The 7932-nt window shown below is 41.8% G+C and overlaps 1 long non-coding RNA gene across 1 annotated transcript; it reads right to left on the reverse strand.

Moving 5' to 3' along the window:
• Nucleotides 1-4898: 4898 nt before the first annotated feature.
• LOC127309333 (uncharacterized) lies at nucleotides 4899-7029 on the reverse strand. The gene is made up of 3 exons (XR_007857111.2): nucleotides 6832-7029; nucleotides 5336-5441; nucleotides 4899-5227 (listed from the first exon to the last, which is right to left on the reverse strand). It is a non-coding gene; the product is annotated as an uncharacterized lncRNA (long non-coding RNA).
• Nucleotides 7030-7932: the final 903 nt, after the last annotated feature.

Consider the following 7932-nt stretch of genomic DNA (forward strand, 5'->3'; position numbering starts at 1 on the left):
GATGCAGCGGCAGGCAAGGAACTTTGTGCGCGCAAGGGTCAACAAAGCGGAAGCGAGAATATTGAGTAAATTCAACATATTGGTGAGAATCCAATGCCCTGCAAACCAATATTTCCTCTGTTTGTCCACGAAGGGTGAGTAAGGGCTTAAGGTCGAAAGAATATGCATCCAATTTAGAAAGCATTTTCTCCAGTGTTCCCAACCTTTTAAATGCACAATTTAGAATTTTGTATTATTTAACTCACAACCCAACTTTGTATATTTTTAGGGATCATATTAGATTTATTTTCTTGCCACGTTTTTTGTATTGACATTATTCAGTTTTTCAATGTACACATTGGAACCCAAATTTTTTAACTAATATTTTCCAAAGAATTACTTATTTTATCAAACCATTTTTATTCACTTTTTTTTTTGTTCTGTACACGCCTCTTGTCCATTGTGTAAAGCAAGAAGCAGCCACACCCATCTGAAAAGCCAGCAAGAAAAATCAGACATCATGAAAACTGCGGCATATTGTCACCATTTTCATCTCTCTGCTCTTTACCATCTTATGAATTAGAAGACGGAACATCTTGTACTGATGTAGTGGATGTCTATTGACAATGAACATGATCGGGATTAGATATTCCAAAACTTTCATCCTATTTCGCATAGAATCATATCCATACTTCTTAAAACAGTGATAAATTAAGAACATCAAGTAATTTGGATTTTTCAATATATGCAGCACTATACATGTCTCTGCATAATTTTACACATAACCAAGAACGCGTAGATAGTACAAGCACAGCACCGGGGCATCAGTTCATCAAAAGGAGCACCTTCCTCAGCACCCAGCCGTTCCCATCATGCTAGGCTGCTGTGCACGAGCCTGCAGGCTGATGCGTCCTGCTAGGATGCAGCGGCAGGCAAGGAACTTTGTGCGCGCAAGGGTCAACAAAGCGGAAGCGAGAATATTGAGTAACGAACATATTGGTGAGAATCCAATGCCCTGCAAACCAATATTTCCTCTGTTTGTCCACGAAGGGTGAGTAAGGGCTTAAGGTCGAAAGAATATGCATCCAATTTAGAAAGCATTTTCTCCAGTGTTCCCAACCTTTTAAATGCACAATTTAGAATTTTGTATTATTTAACTCACAACCCAACTTTGTATATTTTTAGGGATCATATTAGATTTATTTTCTTGTCACGTTTTTTGTATTGACATTATTCAGTTTTTCAATGTACACATTGGAACCCAAATTTTTTAACTAATATTTTCCAAAGAATTACTTATTTTATCAAACCATTTTTATTCACTTTTTTTTTGTTCTGTACACGCCTCTTGTCCATTGTGTAAAGCAAGAAGCAGCCACACCCATCTGAAAAGCCAGCAAGAAAAATCAGACATCATGAAAACTGCGGCATATTGTCACCATTTTCATCTCTCTGCTCTTTACCATCTTATGAATTAGAAGACGGAACATCTTGTACTGATGTAGTGGATGTCTATTGACAATGAACATGATCGGGATTAGATATTCCAAAACTTTCACCCTATTTCGCATAGAATCATATCCATACTTCTTAAAACAGTGATAAATTAAGAACATCAAGTAATTTGGATTTTTCAATATATGCAGCACTATACATGTCTCTGCATAATTTTACACATAACCAAGAACGCGTAGATAGTACAAGCACAGCATCGGGGCATCAGTTCATCAAAAGGAGCACCTTCCTCAGCACCCAGCCGTTCCCATCATGCTAGGCTGCTGTGCACGAGCCTGCAGGCTGATGCGTCCTGCTAGGATGCAGCGGCAGGCAAGGAACTTTGTGCGCGCGAGTCTGCAGGCTGATGCGTCCGGCCTGCTGGGATGCAGCGGGACAGGATTGTGTGGCAAGCGGAGATGACCATGTGTGGAGTCGCGAGGCGCGGCCGCGGAGGGCGGCCGTAGCGTGGCGGAGCACGCCGCTGTCGGCTCCTTTCCCGGCCCGCCAGGACGGGAGAGTCGTCGACACTATCGGAACGGGTAGGGACATCTACGTGCGATTTTCTTCCGATCTTGTATCTGAGCAGATCTGATCTGGCAGGACCTGTATGTAGTTTTTTCTTCGATCGATCAGCGGGGCTCGGGTGGGTCGAGGTGAGTTGGGCCACGCCGCTTTTTCTTTGGGCTAGATGAAAATAGAAAAGGTAAAAGCCTAAGTGTGACACCAGGCAGCCACCTATTGCAATTTAATAGTAAAGATATATCGACGCGGATTTGCTACCATGGTGGCTAGCTATGCACGCCCTATTAACCGCTAGATATAGAGAGCAGAATATTTCAAGGGCCAAGATGGCAATAGCTGGCCATGGGAATCATTTCACGGTTGCATTGGTTCCGTTTAGAGACGTTATGTGCTTCGGTGTTGCTAGCTGTAGCAATGAAAATGACAAAGCAAATAGCATGGTATTACAGTTGGAACTACGTTTGAAATTCCAGTTATGGCTACCGTTCTTTTTAGCATGCGTTTGAAACTGGTTGCTCCCTTTCATTGTACAGACCATATTACCGATGTCCGTGGCTTCTCTGTTCCGAAATAGTCTAGTAAATTTGATGTGTAATTTTGCTTGTCCAAGTTATGTGTAATTTTGATGGTAAGGCGTATGCAATTTTGATTGCCCAAGTCATGTGCAATTTTGCTTGCCCAAGTGTAAAACTCGCACAGAATGAACTGCATGTGATATGGCCTGGATACATGATGATATCAATACAACTCGTTGGGAATTTCCGTTAAAAGTGCATGCTTTCACAGATGCAGTTGGATTTCTTGCTCCCAAATACGGGGACATGCATGCACCATATACGTATACCATTAACACAACCGGGCATATGGAAAACTAACAAGACGACACGAAAAAATACAATGTTTGACACTTCTTTTTGCAGGGAGAATTCTGGCATTGTTCGACCTTGTTCCTTGGACGGTGTCAAGATATGAACGAATAAACCAACTAGTAGAGAACCTTCTCCACAGGTTTCATTGGCTTGTGCTTGTAGAAGCAATGTTGCCAGTCAGATCACCAGCCGGCACACAGGAGAAGGTGGGTGGCAGGACGAGCCGACGGTGCCGCCTGGTGATCGACCGGGCTGAAGTCGACGAGTCACGCGTGGTGGAGTTCTAGCTGCAGCAAGCTGCAACTGCATCCAACTGTCGGCGACGAAAACTATCCAGACGGCCGCTGCGCTGCTGCAGTAGCGCCACCCACGGAGCCGAGCACGGGGAGCCATATATGGTGAGGAGAGCCCCACGAGCAGCTCGCCCCCCACCACCGAGCCACCATACACCGCCGCCAAAGCCCACCCTTCCACTGCTTCAGTCACGTACGTGTCGCTCCTATCCTGGCCGGTGTCCCGCTCGTCCAGCAGCGTCCTTGTAGCTTCGTTGTAGCAGATGGGGAGGGAAATGAGTGAATGCATGACTCCTGGAGTGCTAGATTATGAGATGGAATGGATGGGTTGTTGAGTGGATGCAAAAATCTGCCTGATATATTCTATGCAGTCATTTTTTGCTCTGTGCTAGACTAGTTGCTTCAAGCGCGTTGAAATAAGTGTGGAGAATACACTTTCCTTGATACTGAGGAGTATGTGTATTGCAAAGTGTATTGCTGTGGATTCAAAATTTGAGAAGTGTATTGCAAAGTGTATTGCAGCATATGTATTGCAAAGTGTATTGCACGTAACTGAGGAGCATATGTATTGCAAAGTGTATTGCACTTAATGGTGTGGATTCAAAATTTGAAAAAGTGTGCTCCTGGACAGCTGTGTGAGAGACGGTGTTAGAATGATCTGTTTGCAAAAGTGTGCTCTCAAGTGTACATCTGGTATCATATGCAGTATATCCGACGGCTGCTAGGGTGTGCACAGCTAGCCACCATGGTAGCACACTATTTTGCATATATATATATATATATATATATATATATAGAGTGTGGATTTGCTATGTTTGTAAGTAGTGGAGGGTGTAATCGGAACCACTCGTTCGCATTGAGATCCGCACTTTTTTACCTAAAAGGATCCACTTTGTTTGATTTCTACACACCCATAATCCAAAATAGCAAGGGGGACCGGCACCTTTCCTCTTACACATGTATCATTTTGGCAACCTAGCCTGGCCTACTCTAGCCTATAGGATTCAACTTTTCACATCTTTCGAGACATGTGACCACCTCTTTCGAGACATGTGACCACCTTTTTCGAATCACGTGATGGGTTCGAGCTAATTTATGTTAGGTTCCATCCCCGTGTCGGACCTCTTCTTCTCTCTCATAACCGTAACGGGAACTTCTCATTTAGTGCCTCGTTTTCTTCCACCGTGCAAGATCTATACATTGATTATGCCTATTTTTGGAGATGGTACTCTTTACTGCATTGGCATTATATTGACCTTCCTTTTTTACTCATACCTTGGTTGACAAATCCATGGAGAGTTCTGGGTCTCCTTGCGTTAGTGAGGATAGATCGAACACTTTGGCCGAAGCAATCAACGTCGTGGATTACTGCAGTTTAACTACCATACTGAAAGTTTTGCCTTTCTTATTTTCTTTTCTTTGTTCTTGACAGGTTCACATCCACGGCATGCCTGTTACCATGGTCTGTTCACCTGCGTAGAGATCGAATAGTTCCGAGATTACTGCAGTTTAACTACCATACCATCCGCAACACATATTTGATACCATGATTTCCCTCCAATCGTTGGAATAATGCTTGGTCACCGTGTTGTGGAGGGAGAGACGAGTTTCTCCATTGACGCTGGCACTGGCTCCATCGAGCCTAGGATCAAGTAAGAAACCCATGCCCTGATTTGCCTGATTTAGATCGGTTTATAAACTATTATGTGTGCCTGATTACGTGAGCGATTCTTTCTTCGGTCCGTAGTTTGGGCGTTAGCTACAGCCGGATATGGAGACCGTCAGGTATTAACTATAAATCATATTGTATTTGCAAATTAAAAATAGGTAGACCACATGTCTACTAAAATACAAGAAGATATCTGCCACCCAAACCAATTTTCTTGCCTCTGCCCCTGGATCACGGGTCTACTAGGCCTTTGTCGTCCTTGACCTGACATCAGCCTGTAAGGCTAAGGCTGTAGTGATAGGTTCCAGCTCAATTTTTGGTCTTTTCCCTTTCATCTGGCCATCACATGCATGTCTACCAGTAGCCAGGCACGCTGGAAAATTTGAAATCACGCTTTGCTGGTAGAAGAGTTTGGTAATTGGTCTGGATTAATCTTTGGTCAAAATCGAATAAATCCATCAAGCTAGCTTCAAAAATAAATTCGCTGGATTCAGGATTTAGCTCACCTTAGGCGATAAACATGGAAGTCATGACCACAAATACTTTCCTTCTTTGTCTGCTCAACATTTGTCCTTGCATACATCTTCCATTCTTCGATTTCTTGTTAGAATCCTAAAAAACATTACTCATCAGGCACAGACAAGTGAATGAAATTCAGAACATTACCAGACATTGAGTTTTAAAATATGTTCAGACAAGAAAATGAAATTCAGAAACATTACCAGACATTGAGTTTTAGAACCCGTACGAAATCTTTCTATGCCTATTCAAAATCACAAACTGTGCTACTTCACATATCAAAATCACCACTGAACAATCGATGGAACACCTCATATATGGCAGAAAATTGCAAGGATGCAAAATAACATGGTCTGATAAACCAACTGTTGCAGATACCATGGTGTGAGTTAAATCATACAACTAGAACTCTGAAGTAGTACACAAGAGCATTACACCAGAGCCACACATGGACATAGAAGGTGCGTGTGGAACTACCAAAAGGTTCCACCCACACAAATCAACGGTGCCATATGAATACACGGGCATTTCCCCCATATAAATATCTTTTTTGGCAATACATTTTTCTCATTGTCTAAATACAGAATCGATCTTCATTCAAACATTCTATCTATGTTATTCTTACTCTCACCCATAATCTTCTCAATATTGAATCATTTTGATTCTATTAAATTGATGTAGCTTAAATGAGTTTATCGCAAAGAGCCACACATGTACATGAAAGGTGCGTGTGTAAGTACTGACAGGTTCCAATCACCCAAACCAAAAAGAGCTATACATATCATAGATAAAATTATAGTATATTCATGATTGGTTTACCAAAAGTTATACGTATGGTTCGATGCTATGATACTGGATAACATGTGTTCATGAATGGTGTGTGTGCCAACAGAACAATAGTTTGGATAAGAAGGAAGAAAGTTATAGTTTAATTTTCAATATTTTTGATATTCAACAGTGGAAAATGCAATAACCATCTAATATCGAAGTCTGGGAACAAAAGGACTTAGGTATTTGCATACAATTTATAAAATAGCCAACCACCCAAACAAAAGGAGAGCGTTCAATGGCGTGAACGGTGCTTGTATAATCAACTTTTTTTTCTCCAAATCAAAATCCGGGAACTAAAGTACTTAGGTATTAGTATACAATTTATAAAAAGAGCCAACCACCCAAACAAAAGGAGCCTGTTCATTGGCATGAACAGTGCTCGGCGCATATTTAATGGGTGCTCTCTTTAAAGTGAAGAGTAAACTGATACAAAACTTCCATTCTGTCAGTATGTTTGAATGTCACAAACTTAGATTTCGCATTAACTAACTGCATGTACAACATATCCAACTTAATGCAATATTTATATTTGCGCTGCATAAACCATATGGCAAATAAATACTCATCCAATACTATAACTTTGGCGAAAACCGCAGCGACAGAATAATAAGGGAAAAACAGCAGTAGCAGAACAATAAGGTGCCTGCCTTACTTGACAAAGGTGCCTGAACAAAAAGTGGAGGGAGCCTGCCATTGTGTTCAACGGTGCCAAGTGAAGTTTTTGATTTGACGGAGAGTGGAGTTTCCTGTTTTGACGACAAGCTTTACTCCTTTTCCAGCCAATGTCATCACTACAACAGTCATTAGTCCATGACTACAAGCAGGTCCTTGCAAGCGAGCATCACGTTTATTTTCATGGGGGGGGGCACTTGTTCAGCCAAAAGACTACCACCTGAAATTTAATTCTAAGCTCATAAGTAAAATAATCAAATGAAGATGCATGATAATAAGGTCAGATTGCAGGTACAAAATATATTACCAACAAGAGCAGATATGGTATGATATTTGACAAAGGTGCCTGATCAAAGCAACAAACGGAGCCTAACGACGTGTTATAGGGTGCCTTCCCAATCCGCTTCCCGCGCTATCGTCGGTCCGACCAAGTCACCGTATGTCTGGAGCACTTCCCACGCTGCCATCAGTCCAACCAAATCTTATCAAAATCTAATTCAAGAAATACAATGTCCAGTTTCAGCCATCTTCGAATGATCCGTGTCTTACGGTAAACAGAAAAATTGCAGGGCTGACAACATAAATAAATTGTGGTTTTACAGATCTTATCAAAATCACCCATGAAAAATCAATGCAATACCTCATACATAGGAGCAAATTGTAAGGAAGGAAAATATCGAATGGAAAATTCTCTTCTCTGTAGTTGAGGAAACATGCTGAAGCTAAAAATGCTGGCAAAAACATGAAAAACTAGAACAGAGAGAGGGCAACAAGAGGCAGCACTCTGCCGTCGGACAGCCCGAGGTAAATTCAGGGAGTCCGGTAAATTGCAAGGAAAAAATAGAACTGAAATTCCCCTTATACATTGAAGAACATTGAACAAAAAAATTCCCTCAAGTGTCGCGTGGCTTGATGATGTTTCTCTGATGATGTTTATGTAGGCTAAACGGTGCTGAGGTCTTAACCAAAAAGAGCCCTCCAGAAAATGTTTCGGTGCCTTCTCTAATTCACAAACAGTGCTCAATAACCATAAGACAGGAGCAACGGCAGGAGCAAAGCCAAATAACAACGTCCTTTCTCT

The sequence above is a fragment of the Lolium perenne genome, chromosome 6, assembly GCF_019359855.2.
Source record: "Lolium perenne isolate Kyuss_39 chromosome 6, Kyuss_2.0, whole genome shotgun sequence".
Lineage (NCBI taxonomy): Eukaryota > Viridiplantae > Streptophyta > Magnoliopsida > Poales > Poaceae > Lolium > Lolium perenne.